The sequence below is a fragment of the Pezoporus wallicus genome, unplaced genomic scaffold (assembly GCF_028554395.1).
Source record: "Pezoporus wallicus isolate ANWC-B61680 ecotype Strahan unplaced genomic scaffold, APGP_CSIRO_Pwel_v1 contig_11646, whole genome shotgun sequence".
Lineage (NCBI taxonomy): Eukaryota > Metazoa > Chordata > Aves > Psittaciformes > Psittacidae > Pezoporus > Pezoporus wallicus.
The window spans coordinates 117870-141055 of NW_026642060.1; the positions used below are offsets into that span (position 1 = coordinate 117870).

The 23186-nt window shown below is 45.9% G+C and overlaps 1 protein-coding gene and 1 long non-coding RNA gene across 8 annotated transcripts in view; one reads left to right on the top strand and one right to left on the bottom strand.

The window, feature by feature from the left end:
• The window catches only part of KCND3 (potassium voltage-gated channel subfamily D member 3), a 121404-nt gene that overhangs the window by 42532 nt on the left and 55686 nt on the right, over window positions 1-23186 (bottom strand). The gene's annotated exons all lie outside the window — the stretch shown is intronic.
• Window positions 7063-23186, top strand: part of LOC130608691 (uncharacterized) — a 50073-nt gene continuing 33949 nt past the window's right edge. For 2 of the 3 annotated variants that reach the window (XR_008974617.1, XR_008974618.1), the window contains exon 1: window positions 7063-7166. This is a non-coding gene — a long non-coding RNA (uncharacterized LOC130608691). Of the gene's footprint in view, window positions 7171-23186 lie in introns of all 3 variants that reach the window. The other variant, XR_008974619.1, reaches the window with a different exon arrangement.

Genomic DNA, 23186 nt, shown 5'->3' on the forward strand with positions numbered 1-23186 from the left:
GATACCCCTTTCACTCATGCCACATCTCATCCCAATAAACCTGACTGACTTTATGCACTTCACTATTTGATCGTAATTCTTAGACTGTTGAAATAGAGCTTTTGATCAGGAAAGGTAATTCTGTGCAAATAGACAGAATTATAGCTATTCTTAAATACCAAATATTTCAAACTATTATTTCAAGAGGAGCTTAAGTGCTTAAATATAATTAAAGAAATCAAGCTGTTAAGGAGATTATCAAATTAAAACAGCTTTTCTGTAAACTAGTGAAAAAGCTGTTCTATAGGAACTGTGAGAAAGGGGTGAGGCGCTGGCACAGGGTGCCCAGAGAAGCTGTGGCTGCCCCATCCCTGACAATGCTCAAGGCCAGGTTGGACACAGGGGCTTGGAGCAAGCTGCTCCAGTGGAAGGGGTCCCTGCCTGTGGCAGGGGTTGGAGCTGGAGGAGCTTTAAGGTCCCTTCCATCCCAAACCAGTCTGGGATTCCATGATCCTGCTGAGAACACCAGCATACGCTGTGCTTGGTTGCTCTCTGTGTGGTTACAGGGTTACACAGACAGAGGTACCCACAAGCTGCTCTCCAGGGCAGAAGCAGGATGTGAAGACATGCACCATCCCTTCCGATGCTAGCTGGTACCCATGAGCTTCTGTCTCAGTGGTCACTTAGAAGTCATCATCTGTGTCTGACACCTTTCCTGGTCTCTGCCCCAGGCTGTTGGCCCTCTGCATTTGCAGTGCCAGGAGCCTAGGCCCGGGGCTCTATCCTTATCTGTATTTTTGAATACCTTCTCCATTTGTTCCTCTAAGCATGTGTTAATATTAATAACGCATAGATAATTTGTCTGAGTAAGAAATCAAATTCACCTACATGCTGCCAGATCTACGCCTCCAGGGAAGCGTTCCGAGTCTAGAGCTGGGTGAATAATTCTATTCTATTTCAGACTTCTCTTTCTTCAAAGGCAGACGAAAGGAGCATGTTCACGAGTATCAGTTTCTCTTGAAACGGTTTGGATTTTTGTTAGGGTAAAAGAAATGAATCCAAACTGTGAAGTTTTAAATGAAAGCAAGGAAAGCCAGTTCAAAATGTAGGCTTTTTTGTGCATAGTTCAGTTTCCCTTGTCTGTAATTGATTAAAAACACTGCAGCTTTAACATGATTTTTCTTCTAAATAGTAAATAAGAAGAAAAATAGCCCTGCATGAAACTCCTGGTTATTTTCTTCACCAGCAGAGTATTTAATCATCCTGAGCAAAAATTAGCTGGAGTTGTTGAAGTTTGCCAGTGATTGATAGTGTCACCTTAAATGTTACTAGTCAAAACTTGTTTTCTCCTTTTTCACTCCTCCAGAATTCAGGTAGGCAGTGTGCCAGGCTGGAAAATTCCCTTTTGTGCAGTTTGGAAAGTCAGCAGCAAGAGCCTTGTTGTCGCTGGGAACATCACACTGGATTAGGAAACGGGGACAAGTGTCGTAGCACCTGGAGCACGTGCAGCGGTGCTGAGCAAGCCACCAGCCTGGCAGCAAGGGGGAATGGTGGCAGCAGGATGCAGGCTGGCAGGGGGAGTGGGGCTGGGTGAGGTGTGGGGTGGATGAGAAGCTCCCCATGACCCAGCTTCAGTGGGTGCTTGAGCCCAGTCCCCCCCCCCCCCGGGCTGGGCTGCACCCATAGAGCATGAGCAGCAGCTCAAGGAGGGGATCCTGCCCCTCTGCTGCGCTCTGGGGAGATCCCCCCTGCAGTCCTGACGCAGCTCTGGGGCAGCAGCACAAGAGGGACGTGGAGCTGTTGGAGTGAGGCCAGAGGAGGCCATGGAGATGCTGCGAGGGCTGGAGCAGCTCTGCTCTGGAGCCAGGCTGAGAGAGTTGGGCTGGGGCAGCCTGGAGAAGAGAAGGCTCCTGAAGGGGAGACCTGAGAGCAGCTCCAGTGCCTGAAGGGGCTGCAGGAAACCTGGAGAGGGGCTTGGGACAAGGGCCTGTAGGGACAGGCCAAGGGGAATGGCTTTAACCTGCCAGAGGGGAGACTGAGCTGAGCTCTTAGGCAGAAGCTCTTCCCTGTGAGGATGCTGAGGTGCTGGCACAGGGTGCCCAGAGAAGCTGTGGCTGCCCCATCCCTGGCAGTGTTCAAGGCCAGGTTGGACACAGGGGCTTGGAGCAAGCTGCTCTAGTGGAAGGTGTCCCTGCCCGTGGCAGGGGTTGGAGCTGGAGGAGCTTTAAGGTCCCTTCCAACCCAAACCATTCCATGATTCTATGGCAAAGGATGCTGACAAACTAGAAATGCAGGCTGTGTTTTCCTGGAGCTGCAGGAAAGCCCTGGTCAGTGGTGTTGTCCTATGCTCAGTTTAGGGAGCCTTTGGGTCGGGTGACCCTGATCTCTGAAACCCCCCCAGCCTGGGGCTGCTTCCAGGGAGCTTTGCTGGAATCTGCTCATCCCACCCAACCGTGCTGGACTGGGCAGCATCTCCTGAGATGCCATTTGTCTGTTCATCAGCACAGAAATCACTCCTCTCCTCCCTGGTGTGTGTCTCCATTGCTTTCTGACAGTACCACCTATGAGCGTGTGTACACGTGTGTGCTTCACACACAGTCTGAGTTGTCTTATCTGGTTTAGTTTTGATCTTCAGAACTGTGTTCTAACGTATTTGCTGCAGAGTTACACAATGTGCATGATGTTCCCCTTCTCTGGTCATGCTCGGAAAGTTGATTTTAAACTTTTGGCCTTATAAATGTATTTTTCTCCCAGATGGGAGAGCAGGCAGCTTGTGATGAGAGTGAACTTGCTAATAAAAATAATGAATATGCAAAGGGACAGTCACCACATTCAATCCCTGCTTTGTTTCTCTGAGTGTGTTTAAGTATTGCATGAATAGAAACAGATTATAAGAATAAATCAGTTGTGGCCTTCACCTTGGGATGAAGTTGAATGACGGTTCTTGTCTCTGTAGATACCTCAGGTCCTTTACCTTATATTTTATGCATGTGGGCAGCTGATTCTTATGCACAGTCATAAGTAGTTGAAGAGACACAAAAGGCTGTGTGGTCCCTTTTCTGCCATCACTGCTGCACAGGGAAATTGCCATTTTGCAGTTTCCATCAGTAAAGCTGTTGTCTAGTCCTGAATCCTGTGTCTGGCTCTTCCCATCACCGCTTGCAGGGCTGGTGGATTCACAGCTTCCCTCTGAGCACCTCTTATTTTCTAATTTCTTTGCTGTCTTAGAAGATTTTTCTCTGTTATTTGCACAAACTGAGGTTCAAGCCAGCATCTGCTCCTTCATTCCCATGCCTGCTGTGAAGAAGCCTCTTTCCTTTCCAGATTACTACAGGTAGTTAAGGCACATTGTGTTTTCCTCTCAGTCTTTATTTTCTCTGAGGTACTACAGGGAGATGCCTGCAGAAAAGTGAGCATTTCTGAATTTGTTACTTGTGATATCTTGTTCTTCCTGTTGCGGAGCTCTCCCTGTAGATAGAACTCTTTGAATGCTGAGGCCGAGTTGATGCCTTCATAAAAAACCCACTTGACGATGAATCCATTCTCTTGCAATCACTGCTTCACCACCCTTCCTCCAGGTACAAACCACCACAGATAACACGATTTCCATTTCTCTAGGGGAGTGATATGCAGCAGGCTCATTTCCCAAGGTTGTTTTGGAACAGACAAGCAAACAAAACCAAGCTGAACAAAACATTAACACCCCCCCCTCCAACAAGCAGGAGCCCAGATCTGTGTTTTTATTCTTGTCTTGCCCATAGAAGAAGGAGAGAAGTCAGAATTCAAATGTCTCACAGGTGTTGTCTGCAAAAGCAGCGTGCCATTTGGAGCTGTCAGCCTTGTGTATTGTGACTGGCACGGAAGCTGCTCTGCCTCTTCCCTGTGATCAGTACGAGAGCTGTAAGAGCCACACCAAGGGATGGAAGTTACAAACAGGTCTTAGCTTGGCCAGGGAATGGGAAGGGAGAAGTGCCATGGGTTGGTTTCTTTGGATGGGGTTTTTTGGGTAGTTCTGGCATAAATGGGAAACAAAGCAGGCGTTGAACTCCTGATTTTAGTAAAAGCTGTGGCTGACCTTTAAGCTGCTGGATTCAGCACACGGATTTCCTTTGACTTCTGCACATTTTAAGGTACATTTTGCTCCTTTTGTGTTCACGGGGCAGTTAAGCCCCTGCAAATCTATAGCAGCAGCAGTGAGATTTCAGCCCTCTTCTATCCAGTGCTGGATCAAAAGCACCTCCTAAAAACATCTCACATTTGAACTTTTCTTAGGGGTACAAAACCTCTGCTTTGCTTTGAGGAAGGCAGGCAGGAGGAACGGAAGCCATCCTTCCCCAGGCTGCTGAGCTCCTTAAGCTCAGAGTAGCTGGAGCTACTGTGTTTTTAGTGTGTGGTTTTTAGTATTACTTTAAATCCAGTGAAGCAAACTGGAAAGCAGTGTAGTTAAAGCTCTGCAATTAAAGCGGGGCTGTACAAGTGTGGCTGAGTGGAGATGTGGATATGATCTGCCTAATAAGTAGTAAATCTGGGCATCAACCTGGATGAAACGGCGTTTAAATTCTGTCTTTATTCACTGTGCGCTGCTCCAGACTCATTCATTGCAGTGCAAATGAACTGTAATGCCTGGAATCCACAGTGCTTTTGTTTTCATCCTGGACAGAGCTCCACTGGTCACACTGGGTTTGGTTGCTGGCTGCAAATTTCCCACTCAAAGGAGCCTTATTCCCACTTACGACACTTAACAATTGTACCTCACGTAGTAACATCATCCCCTGAAAGCAGTGGTGAAACTTCCCTACCCTTCAGCGTGAGTGTGATGGGTTCCATATAACCTCAGGAAAGTGATGTTTAAACTCTAAATGATTTCAGAGAGCTCCTTACAGGGATGAGGCTGCTCAGTTCAGAACCTCCAGCCTTGTCTGGGTTTATGTATATAAGCTGGTAAGGTTGTGTTATGTAATTTGTATTTGGTATAATTGTGCTTTGAACAGGAAAGCATCCAGGTCCTTGTCTTTTCCCTGTCCTGTCTGAATCACATCTGTAATACCAGAACAGATGAAGTTCCTTGCCTTCCTTCTGAAGCAGACTGCTTAAGCACTAAGCCCTGGTAATCCAGTTTATGTTTTCATAACAGTAAATATAATATGAAGATATGCACAGCTTGTGCTTGATGTAAGCACTGAGATCATGACAGTGTTCCTAAATCCTTTTATTTTAAGATTTCTTTACTTGATAAACTTCACGTTGTCTTTCCTTTGGTATTTCTGGTAAAGCTGGGCTTTAACCCAAAACGAGCCTCCCGTATCTCTACCACTCTGGGGAAAGCTTCCTTTTCCCTGGTGATTCACTGGTACAGGAGACATCAAGCTACCATCTATGGGACGTTCAAGCGACAGGCAGAAGCTCTAAGGTTCTTCATGTGACCTTGGACAGCATCAGCAAGCTCTTTTCTCCTCCTTGCCTAGAAGTGAGGGGCTATTACTCCCTTCCCTCTAATCCCTAGTGTTTTCTTTTGCTCTTTATATAAGAGACTTTGCTCTTTGCACTGACACAGTGCCAAGTATGTATTTTCATCATCGTTATTTACACTTTGATTAAGCATATTGTTCAGTAGATGACATTAATAATATCAAAATGCCATTTTATACAATATTTAAGATCAGAATTTTCTATTGGAAATCAGTAGGAACATCTTCCTAAGAAATCAATGACCCCAAAGCCCCTTCTTACATAAGTAGTATCTATATTTGTCAGTGCCAATATAAGATGCTGTGGTTATCTATCTGTCCATGGCCTGGACAGGACTCAGTGCTGCATTGCTCAGAGGCAGGCAGTTAGCTGTGAGGAGTGGATGACTTTTAGCCTTGCACCAGTACAATTTAAATGAGAAGCCTGGAGCTGAAAGGCTCCATTTCCCATTAACAGACCCCTCCTGTGGGTTACTTTGTCATTGGACTTCAGCCCTTACACAAGAGGCTCCTTTAACTAGGAAGGGTTAGTCCTTCCCAAGTCCTTCACGACTCAAGGTGACTGAGCAATTCCCTGCTGGAGTGGGTCTGTTCAGAATATAACTGTATCCGTTAGCCAGAGCTGGGTCAGGGAGAGAGCCTTGATTCTATTCCTGGCTGCTGGAAATGGCACCTCTGCACCATAGTTTATCCTGGACAAATTTAGAGGCAGAGCCGGTCTGTCAAGGGATCCGTGCCATTGAAAACTGTGTGCAGCTCTCTTTGTTCTGTAATAAAACTGTGTACATTGCATATGATACATAACAATTGCACTTTCAAATTGCAGAGGGATTAGGGCTCTGTTTGATGAGTTTAATATTTTATGTTTATCTTGAAGTTTTTCTACATATCTGTATCTATATCCTGGACCTAATTTAGCCTGGGGTGTAATCAGTAAAAAAAAAGGCAGGGTAACCTCATCACCTGTAAGCATTCCGGTGGGAAAATACTCAGCACCAGCAGGAATTCAGGTTAAAGATGTTGAAAAAACATCTCCTTTCATCAGGGCTTTCTTCCTCATTAAATGCAGAGTTTGCTCATAAGTATTTGCCAAATAAAAAGGGAGAAATAGGTAAAAGTTAATACTATACAATTAAGTTCCCTTGAATTTTCCCAGAAGGTTCACCTCAGCTTAATTTAATAGCCCCTCAGTCCTCCCAAGCCATCTGCTTGGCTGAGATGCGAAACAAATGTGTACAGTTCGATGTATTTATCATGCCAGCCTGGGAGGTGAGGAAAGCTCTTAGGAAACAGGTTTGCTCAGTGACTCTGCAGGGCAGTTGTCTCTTCAAGATGTCCTTCACCATGCAGCCAAAGGCTGCTATCAGCTATCCTGGAAGAGACTTGGAATAATGGAGCAAGGCAGGTGGAGCCTGTGCTAAATGATGAGCATGTCAACAGCCTCATTGTCTTGGTGAGCTGGGCTCAGCAGCTGGCCTAAATTCCCAGCTGGATGGGGACACATTCCTCCTGAGCTCGATAGAGACCATCAGTGATTTGAGTGGGAGAGCAAAGCAAAGCAGGAGCATTGGGATGAAGGAGGAAAGCTTCCTGGCCCCTGTGGTGATAACCTAGCGCAGCTCTGCCTCTGGGGGAGCAGATGCCAGCCTTTGGAGCATGCTGCTGTCTGGTGTGTGCTCACACCTCTGAGGCAGTGGTGGGTCCTGAGCAGCCCTACAAGTAGGTAGGTGCTTTGTAACGGTGGTTATGGACACGGTGCAGGCAGGCTAGTCCTATGCTCCCTTGGGATCTGGGAGCATCTGCATCCAGGTTAATAGTCCTGGACTTACCCCGTCATGTAGGGTGTAATTCAGAGATGGGCAAAATGTGTCCGCTGGTGGAAAGCGTGGTCTGAGCACCCAGTGACTCTGGTTCCCACTTCCCCCTCTGTCATTGCCAGGGGGTACTTTTCCCAGATCCTAAAGACTCCTGCACTGGGAAACTGGGAATTCTCCTGCATAAGCAAGGGGCTAACACTAACCTCATTACCCTGTGATTAACTTTACCCTTCTTCCCTCCAGAATTGTTGTTGATGCTTTGCCAATGCTTTTAGCATCATGAGTGCTTTTTGGCATTCAGACACTGTGGGCTTTGCAAACAAGTGAGGCTGGGCTGGTTTGTAACTTCCTCCTCTCTTCTTGGCCTGGGGTCTTTACAGGGCACGTTGGCGTATGCTCTGGTGGCTACAGGTCTTTCCCTTTGAAGTTTCCCTTTGAAAAGCCTCTGTGTGTGTGTATGGTGCAGAGTGCACAGGCAGGTCCTGGCTGAACAGGGAAACGTCTGCTCTCCAATTAGCAGAAAACCCAAAAGAATAGCATTACTAAACCTGCCTGAATGCTTGCAGTTCAAATGCTGGGCTGCTGAGCAGCAGGGGAATCCTTCAAGATCTTTGTTTTACATACGGAGGTGGATACTGGCTATGAAAATGCTTATCTTTGTCCCAGGTCTGATGTAGAGCTTAATGTTTACAAAGGGCTGGAGAGCTATAGCCTGACACTTGGAGCAATAGCACCATTGGTCATAGGCCAAGGGGAATGGCTTTAACCTGCCAGAGGGGAGACTGAGCTGAGCTCTTAGGCAGAAGCTCTTCCCTGGGAGGGTGCTGAGGCGCTGGCACAGGGTGCCCAGAGAAGCTGTGGCTGCCCCATCCCTGGCAGTGTTCAAGGCCAGGTTGGACACAGGGGCTTGGAGCAAGCTGCTCTATGGAAGGGGTCCCTGCCTGTGGCAGGGGTTGGAGCTGGATGAGCTTTAAGGTCCTTTCCATCCCAAACCAGGCTGGCATTTTCTATGATTCGTTGCTGAGATGAAAGGGTATCAGATCAGGCAGTTGCAAAGAAACACTATTGCTCTTGTGCTCTCTTCCATCCTCCTGCAGGGCTCAGTGCGTTTGGGATCTTGCAGTGTTCCCATTCAGAAAGGCTGTGTTTGTGCACCTGGAGTTTGGGATGGAGCACAGGCTCCGATCCTGGCTTGGAAGAGTGTTGTTTGCCTGATGTGAGCTCTAGTGAAGGGCAGGTGTGGTGGGATGTTAAATGAAGCTTAAATCTCTGTGATGCTTCTGCAGGAACAATGGGGCATTTGTCCTTATTGCACACCAGTGCAGGGTTCTCTGCCTCTGGACTTGCTGGTATTCAAACTTTAGGTGAGGCTTAACAAAGATTAGGGTTTTTTTAATCTAAGACAAATATCAACAAAGTTCATTCTTTGAGACTGCTTTGATATTTTGCATCTCCAGTTTACTCCAGGAGCAGAATAAGTTGTTTGGGGAGTTCATTTATATTCATAAGGTATTAATTCACAGCTGTTCCAGCTCTATAAGGGATTCCTATAAGGTCTGAGCAAGGAAATGGGCTAGTTTGACTTTCAGTGATTTCCTTTCATACACAACATACAGCTGTCGATAAGTAAAGGTTGGCCTTCAGCTGGGTAATGTTAAAAAGTGCATTTCTATTCATGAGGTGTCTGGCAGTCACTCTTTCAAAACCTTAGGACTGTATTTAAGACAGGAGAGAACAGACCCAGAGCTGTGCTTAAGTTTTCTGCCTCCTTGTCCTTAAAAGCCATGTTTCCACGCAGCACATCTCTGAGCTGTTTTGTACCTAGATGTTACGTGTTCACCCTGGCTGCGGACACACTGGGGCTCACCAGCATTTTGGTCATGGAATGAAAAGATGCACTCCTAGGGCACAACTGTGTGCAGTGCAGGGTGGCAGGGCACGCACTGGAGTCAAAGCTCTTGGAAGCTGGCCCCAAAAGAGGAATTTGATTTAATGCTATTTACATGTAGAACACTCTTTCCAGTTGTAAACTGTATCCATAGATGGGATTTGTTTTCCTTTGGCATCTATAAAATTAACTTGAATTACTCCAGGTAGAAGATATTAAGTATAGAAAACAGGGACATTTCCATCTTCTCCTCTTTGAAGGCAGCTCTGCTGCAGTGCACACGGGGCTATGCTGAGCAGATCCACACCTCCACAGCAACTTTTGAACCTCATGTTTGAAAGGGAAACCCACTCTTGGCTCTGGATGGGTGAGAGTGTCTGTATGTGAGATACTGAAACATAAAGAAGTATTATATGTCTGTTCTTTAGCACAGAGAACAGGTTGTATTTGTTATGGGGACAGGCGCTTGGGATGCAGATGTGACAGGAGAGATGTGGTCTCTCACCACCCTTTAAATAAATAGAATTTATTTCTATTATTTAATTTGATAGAATTTATTTCTGTTATGTAATGTAATAGAATTTATTTTTATTTATTTAGACCACCACCCAAATAAATGCATAGAAAAGGTTACTGCAACTGAGAAGGTTGTAGGTGAACGCATAAGTGGCCAGTGGGGGATGACATCTCTATCATAGAATCAACCAGGTTGGAAAAGACCTGTAAGATCATCAAGTCCAACCATTACCTCAGGACTGCAAGACCACCACTAAACCATGTCAGTGAGGGCAGATCAAGGATTTTCTCCCTAAGTCCTTTGCTGTGCTTTATCTGCCAAGGACATGGGTGTAGGCAACAAGGTGTTGCCGCTCTTCAGTTGCATTCTCACAACACAGGCTGTGTTCTGGGTATTGAGGCATTATTGGTCATCTGAGTGGGCTCTAAACCCTTCTCTAACTCTTATTATGTGAAAGCACAGAACAGGGATTTTTTTAAATAGAGGAGCTGTAAAAAGTGTCCTTTCAGCTGCTGTGCTGCAGGTTTATCATGCATTATAATATATCAAAAAAGTTATACCCAAGCCCTAGTTCTTTAACTGATTACGCCCTAGTTCTTGTTTTGAAGAACGGGATTGTTCTTCAAAGCCATCTGCAAAGAGCTGTGTGCTGGCTGCTTGCTGCAAGTCGGTTTTGAAGTGCAAAAGCAGAAAGAATCGTAACCATCACCAGAGATTTTGCAACTGTAATAGGCGCGCATCGTGAGGCTGAGTGTTTGCGATTGCTATTTTTGAGTCTTTGACTTACTTGAAAAGAACTTGATGCTCGTGTCATTTTATGTAAATTGGGCTCCGTCTGTCACTGCCTATTGGATATAAAGGGGTTTAAAAGGCTTGTTTTTAGAAATGCACAAGACTCTTTCGACTGAAATAATCGGTGTGCGCACATCCATGACATAATATTTTTCCATAATCGTAGCACAAGTAACCAGGGATAAAAATGGGAGGAATATCATCACAGCTGTCCCAAAGATACCATGGAATAGGTTATATTTTAGAGGCAGAAGTCGCCTTCACTTCTGAAGTATCATCTGTATATGGGACCAGGCATGTCTGCTCAGGCCAGCAACCTAGTTAAGGTGACAAATACCCCACCAGTACGTAGTGACTATCAGCATCATTATAACACTGCTTTCCCTGTAGGAGTTGTGTTGTCTTCTGAAGGTGAGGGCCCTATGAAAGTGGTTTCAAGCTGCCAAAAGACCATGCAGAAAACAGAAGGAGTGTGCAAAGGAACAAAGCTAGACATGGAAAAGCTTTCTAAACACAGCATTATTCACTCTTCCTATTTTTAAGGGGTTAGTAAACTGTAATAGCATATTAAAGAAAACCTTTTCCTTGTCTAGGAAGGCACATCATTAGAAGCTGTTCTAGGTGATTACAAACAGTGCTTATAGGTAACCTATTGCTCTGCAACATTGGATTCGCCATCACTCCAAGACCTACTAATCAATATATACATGGCACTGAAAAAGAATCCGCTACCAATGGTAATTACAACTCTTAAATCTATATGTACAAGTCTAAATGATCTGGTAGAGTCCCTGTGATGAAGTTAGAACTGTTACCCTTTGGACTGTGCTTGATTGTGAGCTAGGAGTTTTAAATCCTGGCAGAGGAGCCATTTTCCTACTTCATTGTGGTTTTTAAATTGCTATTAATAAAACATAGTGCTGTCTGTGTCTTGATGCAGAGAGACCTTAGCCTTAGTACATGCCCTTCCCATTTATTATTTATACAGGCATTTAACAGCTCTGACATATCTTAACAGAAACACCAGGTAGTTGTTTGTGAACCAGGAATAGTAACAAATATAGTTGATATTTCAAAAGGGTTTTTTTTTTAATGCATATGTAATTGAATGAGAATAATACCTGAGCCTCGTGGGTCCTGGGAGGAGTGACATTGCGTGTGTTGTCTTTTGCTTAACTTCAACAGTTTTACCACTTGCCTTTTATTTCCAGGTTCAAGTGCCACTTAAAGGGTATTTTATATACGTGTGTATGCATATGGCTGCTAATTGAGTTTATATGTGCAGCAGGGGTTGAGTAAGAAGTGGTTAAGTGCACCTCCTTAGTGGCATCTCGGAAGAGCTGACTGCTTTTCCTCGTCTCTTCTTGTTTCCTGATGGATGAATGCTCCCATGACTGTTAAGGATTCTGCCTCCTTCTGCAGAGGGTTAGCCAGGCTGCTCCTGCAAGTACTGGTGCAAGTTGGATGTAATAGCAGCTTTCCCCAGTGAGGAGATAACCAGCAGAGTGGCCTAAACTCTGCTCAGAACGCCCCCCTGAGCAAAGCTGTGTCTGGAGAAGGTCGCATCTCCCAAGAATGGTATTTAAAACCAATGAGAAAGGCTCACACCTTCAAGAAGTCAGTGACTTTGACTTCGCTACCCTTGAAAACAATGACAAATCTCATGTTTTGTCTCTGTCATCAGTAAAAATAAACAGGATGACCCCAAGTTCCGAGAGTAAAGAGAGCAAACTAGGAAGCATTTAAAGAAAAAAGCATTGATCCTGCACTATTGAAGTGAAGGGAATTTTATGGTTGACTTTGAGGGATGCAAAACAAGTCTTTGAACTAGATTACTTCTAATTTTCATAGCACTGTGAAAAATATCTCCAGCTCATATGAAACTAAGTTAGCATTATCTCCACTGGCAGGGAAGTGAAGCTTGGAGAGCGTGTGCCTTTCTGAAAGTCAAGCAGGAAATCAGTGACAAGAGTTGGGAACCAGACCTAAACTTCTCCAGCTCCAGCCCAGTGAAAGGACCCACACATTGTAAAGGCAAAGGGGCTTTCTGTTGCGTTCTCCAACTGGAAGAATTCATGTGATGAGTCTGAACCTCCTGTTCCAACTTCTTTCAGGTGGTGTAGGTTAAACACTTGGAAGTAGGTTACAAAGAACTCGAGTGCTGAAGAACAAATATTCCTCTGGCGACTCGCTTGGTGGCCTAGTTCTTGGGCAGCAAAGTCATAGGAGACGGAACACTTTGCATCGCGCTAAACAAATGCTGGAGGCACTTTTAGGAGAGGTCCAGGGAGATATGCAGAGAAAAAGGAAACGGTAGCTCCTGAGGAGCTGCTGGTTCTGAGCTGCTTAACAGGTCCCTGGGGCAGTGGGGTCAGGCTCTGCTCTGCTGGGCTGGGAGGCAGCAGTGACAGCTCGCACCAGGTCTAGTGCAGGGCACTGCTCCCTTGGGATCAGCAGACCGCACTTAAACATCCTCAAGTGCCTTTTCTCCATCATCTCCTTCTCTGAACACGCTATTGCTGATGGCCCTGGATTAGTCCAGTTCTCGAAGTTCATTATGTATGTTGATGAATATTTGATTAGAAATGGCACTTAATTCTCAACTGAATGAAAAGAAACAACCCTTCAGCTGCTAAATGCTGTCTCTGGTCAGTAGAAGCAGACTTCAAGTGTTTTTTAAGGTGCAAAGCCTGACTGCCCTTGAAGTGTCCTTTCTTGGGTTGCTACATTCTACTGGGTTACTCCCAACCACAGAAGCCTAACCTTTGTAAGGGAGAGAGAAAGCATGCATGGTCTTGTATTTAAAGGTTTTATGGGACATGAAGTAATTTTTCTGGTTAAAAGCTAAACTTTATAGTGTTTCTATTTTTAATTAAATATTAATTGCAGAAGATGGCTCTGGAAATGACTGCTCAGATCATTTAATCCATATAGATGACCTTTACATTGAATTTATCCTCTCATGCTTACACTGCCCTTCAACCCCATCTGGGGACTGACCTCTGCTGGCAGACTCTTTCACTGTTAATGAGAAAGACGCCTGGTTTATGCTCCTCTTTAATGTTTATTAATGTTCCTCTGCTGAGGATGCTGTGGGATGAAGAGCTGGTGATTACCGTGATAGAAAGTTTCCCTGACAGCTCTTTATGTACAAACAGCCTGGTTATTCTTGTACGGCTTTTGAGAGTCAGATGTACTTCAAAGGGACAAGAAAAGGGGGATCAGTTTCCCCTGAAGTTGAAAAGCAAACCCACCTCTATGCTCTTTTAGTGGAACATAAGCATTACTTGGCAAATACGTGGTTTTTTTTCTCCTCTCCTAACTATCTTAATTCATTCCTTTTGATGCTGATAAGCAGCTTTATGCAGCATGAAATTTTCAACCATGATTCTGAGTTGCCTGAGAATTCAGGTATAAAAATGAACCATCAGCCAGCAAGAAAATCTGTGCTCATGTGCTGAAAGTCTTCAAAGGATTAGGTTAATTTACAGAATAGTTTTCCACTAAGAGATGAGGTTCTGCTTCTGCGAATGCAGGATGTCACAAGGCAGTACTTTGAGTGAAGACGGTAACGTTAGTTCCAATGTTGTGAGAGGCCGAGGGGAATGGCTTTAACCTGCCAGAGGGGAGACTGAGCTGAGCTCTTAGGCAGAAGCTCTTCCCTGTGAGGGTGCTGAGGCGCTGGCACAGGGTGCCCAGAGAAGCTGTGGCTGCCCCATCCCTGGCAGTGTTCAAGGCCAGGTTGGATGGGATCCCCAAACAAACACTTCAGAGGACAGGAGAGGGAACCCAGAAACGCTCTCTGTGTGTGATGGGCTCTTGAGAGGGCTCTCACTTTGGTGCTTGATTTATGTGCCTCTGCCTGTGATTGAGCAGCGTGCTGGTTTGGGTGGTCCCAGCAGGTCCTGTGCTGTACCACCGCATGGCTTATTTAGGGCTCAGGATGCTTCTGATGCTGGCTATGGCTGAGGTTGCTATGGAGAGCAGAGTGGGGTATGCAAAGCAAAGGGAAGACTCTAAAGTTACTCTTAGCCCTTTTTTCCCCTCTGGTGTGACACTAAGCACCTTCCATACTGTTGAGGGTAACCTGGTGGCAGCTGAGGCCTGTCAGTATGTTGCTTCAGTTTGGGGATTTAACACATGGATAAAATCCCTTAAGCCTGCTCCTGGGGATTTGGAGATATTTGTAAAGCTCAGATGCACAAAGCAGCCTCTGAGCTGTGGCTGCTGGATGGCTGAATGGAACTGCATTCAACTTCTCAGCAAAAGCTCCCATGTTCCTTCTCTTGCATCCTCTGCTGGAGTTTCTCTTTAACAGTAGTGTTGTTGCTCTCTGCTGTTTCCAAACAACAGCCAACTTAAAGCAGGCAAAAATCCCTAAATAAAACCCAAGCCGTGAGCTGTTTAAGCACATTTCCTAGGCCTTTCCCTATCTCTGCCCTCCAGTTATAACAAGGCTGTTATAATTCAAATCTAAACATAAACCAGCCAGGATTCTTCGGCTTGGACATTTCTATGCTAATGAGCCTAACAGAAGGGCTGCAGAAGCCGCCAATTCAAAGTGACCCAGCAATTCCTCCCCAGCTCCCAGATTTACAGCTCTGTTCCAAACCATCAGCTGGTGCTCAACTGGTATCTGAGTTTGCTTTACACAAGAACCAAAGGGATGTCAGGACACGGGTGCTTTACCCAGCTCCCCAGAATTGGACACCGGCTGTGCTGTTCCTCAGCATCTCTTGGGCCGGTACAAGCAGCTTCTGTATCTGTTCTGAGCCCAGGAATGGCACAGGAAGAGCTGAATGTTATTGGTCTGGTTTGAATGCTGTCTACACATAGGAACACCTCCCCTTTGGGGGCCTGCTACAGCATTTGGAGACCTCATCATCTTGGCATTATTTATCAGTGCAGCGGCATCTAGCAATGTGTGGCAGAAGACTGGGAACAGGCGTTTTCTGTTGCCTGTTCTTTGCTGGGGGAACAATAACACTGGCTAATAGCAGAAGAATCTGCATTTCACAGCAGGTACCATAACTCACGCCATTAAAATGCCTTGTACCTTATGCCCTTATCTCCACTCACTTGGGAGATTCCTTGTCAGGCTCTGTGGACTCCACAGCTTGCCTTGCTGCAGGACCCTGCTGGGGACATGTGAGAAACTGCCTCTTTTGTATAGACACACAGCTCTTCACACACGGATTGTTTTATGAGTTACCTTTTCCATGTACAAAAACTATATTGAGCAGGTAGAGAGTACTTTTAGACTCCAAAAGGAAGAGCCCTAAAAATGCAGCTTACTTGAAAGAGTAAATATGTGTGGATAATCTTCCTTGGGAGACTTAACTCGTGAGATCTTTCCCATTAGTGCCTTTTGCCAAAGCATTTGTCAGGTGCCAGCTGCCAGCAGATATCTGTTCATCAGCCCATCAGAAGTGACTGTCAGTCTGCATTCTGCTTCTAGCAGACAGTGGGACTGGAGGCACTGTTTTGAGACATGCAGTAGGTCAGTGACGTGTGGGGTGAGAGCAGCTTCAACTGCTGTGCTGAGTCCTTTGGGCTCCGCAGGTGATTGGAAATCTGTGCTTTCCTATCGGCAGGTCTTAACCAGCTTAGGAAATGCTATCGATGCCTTTATGAATGGATAGGAAGAGTAAATTTGATTCTTTCTCAGCCATGTGCTGCTGTCTGTAATTGCATAGCTTTGGATTGTAATTAGGCAGATTCCTTCCGCAGCTCAGAGCTGGGCAAGGCAATAACATTCACATAAAATGCTGAATGTCCCTTTCTTATCAAAGCCAGCCCACAGCTCTGGGTCCTGCTATGCCAGACTCTTGGAAGGTATTGGAGGTTGAAATTAGAGCCTGGATCTAAATGTTGCAGTTAGGTCACATTTAATCCATGTGTTTGTGTTCTGGATTGGTTTTGTCCTCCTGACCTCGGTGTATTTGTGATGCAAGCTGGGTTTGTACAGTGGGAAAGAAGTTAGTGGAAGGATACTTGACTGCAGTGCCTACGTGCACCCTTACTCAAGGCTTCTACACCTGTAACAACTTGCACAGGCACATGAATTTTGAATAGTTGTAAAATCTACTCTTTACATTTCCAATGCCTAGAGAAAAAGATTGCAGGAGGCTAAAAGAAGATGTGACTGATGCTATGTATCACCAAGTCACACTTCAGCAGTCTTCATACCTGAGAACCAGGACCTGGAAAAACTGCTCAGTGGGCTCTGTTTTAACCTCTGCCTGCCAGCCTGCTGTTCTGCCTGCCTGCCTTTCAGTGCTCCTGCGAGTCAGGATTTCTTCACAGCTGAATAACATTCCTCGTGCAAGGTAATGCTGGGCTGCTTGACTGAGTACTTCCAGCCTTCTAAATCTTAGGGTAATTATTTTAATAAATATGAATTGCGGGACTCCTGCCTAGATATGCAATAGAAATCTAATCTATAATACAGATGGAAAGCAGTGCAGCTGCACTGTGTTAATTAAGTATACACCAAACATATGGCAATACACCTCCAGACCAACAGGCACAGAATTCTCTTGGATGCAATTAGCTCTTGTGCATGCATAAAGAATCAGTCATGAACTCCAAAAATGCATAAGTCATAACCTCTGACTGATGAAACTGCTAATGCTAAATTACTTCACTTACACTGCAGCAATGTTTATCTAGTCATTGGAATGCTGGTGGGGTTTGGGTGTTGAAAAGAAAAATATAAGCTGATTTTCTTCGGTATCTGATCTTCCTTACTTTACAAATCCCACATTGGAGCTTTGCCTCTGAGGAACCAGAGGAGTGGCTTAGAGAAAGAAATACAACCCCAGAGGGATGATATTCCATCGCCCTACAACTCATGCAGTTATTTATGCAGGTTTAAAGTAGAAGAAGTATTGGTGTAAAATAGTATTCAGATATAGTGTCACTCACATTCTTGATGTGAATTTGCATCAAGATGCATAAGGATCACAATAACCAAGTTTTGACCCCATGAGTAAGTCATACAACCGGAGAACACCTACTAGGACACATCCTATCACGTCATTCACTGTTCTGTGTTTAAGGGCAGTGTGGGATGCCCTGGCTCTGGGGTGATGGACAAAGCTGCCTCTGTCAGTGTCAGTGACAAATCGCCGTGAAGTTGATGGCACCTGCATTTCACTCATACAAAGCTCTAAACGCTGCCTCAAAGAGCTTACAACTGCAGTACAAGGCAGAAGACAACAAGTGTTACAAGAAGCCAGGAACATGCTAAGGCAGTTTTGATTATCAGATGGCTTCAGGGTATTCTGAGCTGGTTTCCCACAAATGGCTCTGCTCAGCATTGCCAGTAAACCCACCCGGGCAGTCCCTGAGCACTCTGCTCTTGCTCACAACTGTTCTGCAGTGTCACAGCTTCAGATTCATACGGTCTTTGTTTCATATTGCTTAGAGAGTGGGGGAACTTCTTGGATTGTCAATTGGAGGCATTTGTTACTGTTCAAAGTCAGGCACATCAGAGTGGCTGCCTTTCATTTGCACAGCTCTAGGAGAATATCGGTCTTTTCCAAGAAAAGCAACCATCTGTGTCCCTTCCTGGGCTTGGAAAAAACCCCAAACAAAACCCCCACCGTTTTCTCAATGAAAGTTCTTTATCCTTTGCAACCACTATTGCTTTGCTCCTGTTTTACCAGCCCTTGTTTCCAACAGTACTTCTGGAATTGGCTGCAAAATCTGACTCTCTAAAAGGGGGCCTTTGAGGAGAGTGAATTGCACTGATTGTGGTGAGTTTGAACAGTTTTCACCTGGAGGTCTACAATAAGATTCAGGTCAACTACTTAAGACACAAACAGGTTCATTTATGCCTTGCTCCTCTTCCACTAAAGATAGATATCACCTCTTAGAGCAGACACTTGACACTGGCTTTCCTTATTCCCAGCCTGATGCAGCAGCCTATAATTACTTTTCACACCTTGGCTACTGTGAACTCCCCTGTCTCATCTGTTAATCTGCTAACAAGCAGCAAATGTGTTTTAGAGAGATCCAAATGGGAGGCCATGACCTAATGGTTCACCTTCTGAGGGAGCTATGCAGAAGGCACAGGGCTTAAATAACTTTTAAATGTCTTGAATTAATCTGATTTTTACAGTCTGAACAGAAGTGTGAGTGTATATCTTAATATTAATGCAGAAAGTTGTAAATGGACTAAAAGCTGATTGCATAAAATCATCTTTAATTTCCTTTAGGTGCCAGTGAAACGATTCAGTGTCAGAGCAAGGTAGCAGTTTTACAGCCTGGAAGCATCTTCCACGTGGTTGTCTGAAACAGGCCCCTGCCCCTGGCTTGGATGTAGGTGTTGTCACAGGAGGCAATATTTGATCTCTCAGTTTTGTGGTGGTTTACAGGGGTTGGCCTTTGTGCTGTTACAGCAGCCCCTGCTTCCGTGTCTGGAATAGAAACTTTGGACTTGGTGTAAAGCCAGCAGCAGCAGGAGGATAACCTCCGCCTGTCATGTTCATCTTCATCCTGACTGTCATTCACAAACTCACACCAGCATGTGATGCTCATCTCAGGGAGGAAAACTTCCTTTGCATCAGCATGCGAGCTGATTCTTATTCATTTGTTCGTTTATTTGTCTATCCATCATTCCCCCAAATTGTTTGCATGAGAATGGAGATTAAAACTTCTGCAATAATAGCTGGAGTTGAAATTGGATTCTAAGCTTCCCAGGCCATGGGATGATTAGAGTTGTCGGAGCATGTTGCTGGAGAGCTCTCTCTTTGTTAGTGGCTCTGATGTCCTGTGTGGGCTGCCCCAGCCCTGCCTTCCCTGCAGATTAAAGGAAGATTGTTCTTTCATTTTCATACTCTGTATCTCTCGTTTGCCCAAGCGCATAAATTGAAGCCGCTTGTGCCATTTGTCCTAAGTCCCTTTTTCCAGAGAGCTGCCGCTGATTATCGACCTTTTTTATTTGCCATTGTTAATCCTCCCTCCTTCCTTCAGTGGTCTGTTCATTTACTAATCCCATCTGTCATGTATGGAGATGTTAAGAGATGGAAATCTAATCTCAATGCAGTTTTCATTCTCTGTCTAATGTATTTATATAGATTCACAGGATAAAAGCTTTTTTGTATGGGGTTCTTAGTGAAGCAGGATGCCTAAATGACCGCTGCTACCTGGTTTTACAGACTGAATCCAGATGTATATGGATTTGGCATGGCTTTGTTCAAATGCAGGCCAGGGTTTTGTCTACAGTCATAAATTGCACTCTTATCCTTCCTGATAATTTCACTGAGACAGAAGTGGTCTGTTAAGAGGTTTGGAGCCCTTCCCAAGCAACTGAATACTTTAAATAGGATACAGGCAGAGCTGGAGTTGGAGCTCCTCTATACAGATGGAGGTGAGCAGGGCCTCGTGCTGTTGTGTATCCATCACCCAGCAGTGATACGTACCGCATTTAGGATTCTAATTCCCAGTGAAAACCCCATAGGCTTGCAGCTCTCAAATCCCTTAGCAGCTGCTGGAAACTGGGGGCTAGATTGCCAGCCCCTGGCTCTGCTGTCTCACTTGGGTATTTCCACCAGCTCCTGTGCCCCCAGGAGAGGCATTCCCAGTCCAGATCCCAGGGTGGGAGAACGGTCTCCTGGCTGCCCCTTCAGGGCAGAAGCTTTTCTTAGAGAGCTGGGATTTCCCCCCCAGGAGCTGAATTTAACTTAGGTGTCTTGTATAGCCCTGGCCGAGCTGTAACCTGCATCCCGGGGTTTGGTGCCTGGAGAAAGATGCAGGTTTCTTACAAGCTTCACCACATGTGAGTTACTGAGGGCAGTTTATACCTCAGATGAGGTCCTTCAGCTCCTTGTAGAGCATCTTCTTTTTTTAGCCTGCTCCTCTCATCATTTAAGAACTGCAAATGGGCTTCTCGTATGCTAATAGCTCTGCCTCTGGACTGCTGCTTTAGCCTTTCCCTCTGTGAATAATCTGCCTTTTCCTTAGGTTGCTCTTCTTCGTGCTTCCACATGCTGTCCCTGACTGGGGTTATCCAGCTCAGTGCCACAGCCATGCATGTGGTCCCTTTAGACAGGGGCCCCACTTGTTCAGACCAGTTTTACAGAATGGTTTAGGTTAGAAAGGACCTTAAAGCTCCTCCAGCTCCAACCACTGCTACAGGCTGGGACTCCTTCCACTAGAGCAGCTCGCTCCAAGCCCTGTCCAATGTGGCCTTGAAGACTGCCAGGGATGGGGCAGCCACAGCTTCTCTGGGCACCCTGTGCCAGCGCCTCAGCACCCTCACAGGGAAGAGCTTCTGCCTCAGAGCTCATCTCAGTCTCCCCTCTGGCAGGTTAAAGCCATTCCCCTTGGCCTGTCCCTACAGGCCCTTGTCCCAAGCCCCTCTCCAGCTTTCCTGCAGCCTCTTTAGGCACTGGAGCTGCTCTCAGGTCTCCCCTCCTCTTCTCCAGGCTGCCCCAGCCCAGCTCTCTCAGCCTGGCTCCAGAGCAGAGCTGCTCCAGCCCTTGCAGCATCTCCGTGGCCTCCTCTGGACTCTCTCCATCAGCTCCACGTCCCTCTTGTGTTTATTGCCACCACAGCTGAATCAGGACTGCAGGGGGGGTCTCCCCACAGTGCAGCAGAGGGGGAGAATCCCCTCCCTGAGCTGCTGCTTGCACTCTGTGGGTGCAGCCCAGCTCACGGGTGGCAAAGGATAAAGGATGCCCTTGCATGGGTTGGAGTTTTGTTTCTCAGGATGCCATCAACTCATCCCCTGAACACTTCAGGCTCTGGCTGCAGGTGCCTCTTCTCAAGTGCTGCTTCCCAACAGCAGGATCCAAAGCTGGATAGATGCAGCATTTTGTGAGCAAGTGTTGTGCAGGCCTTGAGAAGCTGGCACAGGCATGTCACAGTGCAGAGGCTTTGAGAGGTGGGGAGGATTGACAAGTTTAACGTCACAGGCATGTTTCCAAATGAATCTGTTGTGATAGGTATTAGTCATAAGTACAAACTGCAGGGAGATTTGCATTTTATTCTCTTTATCCTACTTCAATCCTGAGCAGCCCCTTCTGCCCACCCCATTTTGGCATATTTAAGGAGATTTGCTGCATTTTTAGTAATTAAAGATCCTGGAGAACAGTGAGCTCGTTTGAATTGAATGACACCTGTGCGCACTCAGGCCTGGATGTGCATGGAACACTTGGATGGATGTACCCAATAGTTAGTGAGCTCGTATAAACTGTGCTGTTTTGCACCCAGTTGGGGATCCCAACTTCTGCCTTTGTGGGTTTCCTTTCCTCTGGGTTTTCCAGGGGTTCCCTGCTCCTGGCTGAGTCCCTGATGCAGCCCTGGCAATGGAGGTGAGGGGAGCCTATTTCGCTCTGTGGCAGTCATTCTGCAGAGCTGCTTGTACCATAGTCTCAAATACAGTGTGGCTTACATACTAATAGTGCAGATTTATCTGGGATCTGTCATGTGTGGGTCTCATTGTGTTTTATGACCTTTAATTAATTAAGCTTCATAAAATCCTAATCATGCAGGAATTATTAATCCTGTTTTAAATTAACTGGCCAAAGAGAGGTGAAACGTCTCACCAGGCTGCGGATACCTGATTTGAACCCTGACGTCCTGCTGACTCCAGCCTTGCTGTAACCCAGCAGGAGCATTTGCTTCATAAAGGACTTCAGGTGAAGTCTTTAAATAGTTCCTGTGCTCAGTTCCCCTCCATTGCAAATGGATGCAACTCCTCTGACCCTGATCAAATCATGCGTGTCTGATCCTAGGAGCAAATCACAGCTTTTCCCTTCGGAACGCACGCTCTTGGTAAAAGCAGAAGTGAGAATTCCCTCTCCTCCTGGTTGCTGTGCCAAAAACTTTCACATGACTCCTTAATTCCTCTTGCACAAATGCAGAAGGCAGTCCTATTTTATCAATCTTAGCCTGGGATTTGTTGGCATTAACTGACATGTAATTTTCTTTGGAAGGCAAGTTTGTAAGTGGTTATTTAAAGCTCTGTTGCACCTCCCTTGCGAGGTGTACCACATCCCTGTCCTTCCCAGGGAGGAAGGAAGGAATTCTGATGAGGATGTGTGTTCTGGCTACATTTCACTGAGCCTGCAGCCAGGCAGTGCAGCATTACCAGTGGATGCTGCAAGCGCTGTAGCTCATGTGGGCTCATGATCTGCTGATCTTTATGATCGCTGCGATTTGATTTTGCTGTGAAGGGCACAATGAAGGCCACAGTGCCAGTGACCACAGGGGTGGTTGCAGACAAGCTGTTTCTCAGCCAAAGGGCTACTCTGCACACTGCATATAAAATTAATCTCACGTAACATTCTTCTTTTAATTAACATCCCCCCCAAACCTGTAAGTGAAAGCCTGCGCTTATTGTATCCTGCCATAAAGAGTGTTAGATGTGGGGAAAAGAAATGTGTTCTGCTCAGGGAGAAAGGAAAGCTGACAGTTGAGTATAGCATGTTATTTTCAAGGAAGAGTTGAACAGTCCTGGAGACCCCTCTCTCACTGAAAGAGCCCATTCCAACCTCTTTTTTTGCCACAGGTTGCATTAACTGAGATGCGGCGTGTGTTGTGCCACGGCTTTATTGTGCCACGATGCTCTCAAGTGCCCCTTGCAAGCGGCAGCCCTGACTGACTGGAAACTGAGATTGGTGCCTGTGTTTCTTCCATTTGATTTGAAGCTCTGATTACTTGTGGTGTGACCTTGGGCAAGTCCGTATCTTCCCCTCTGCTAAAGGGTAGAGCAG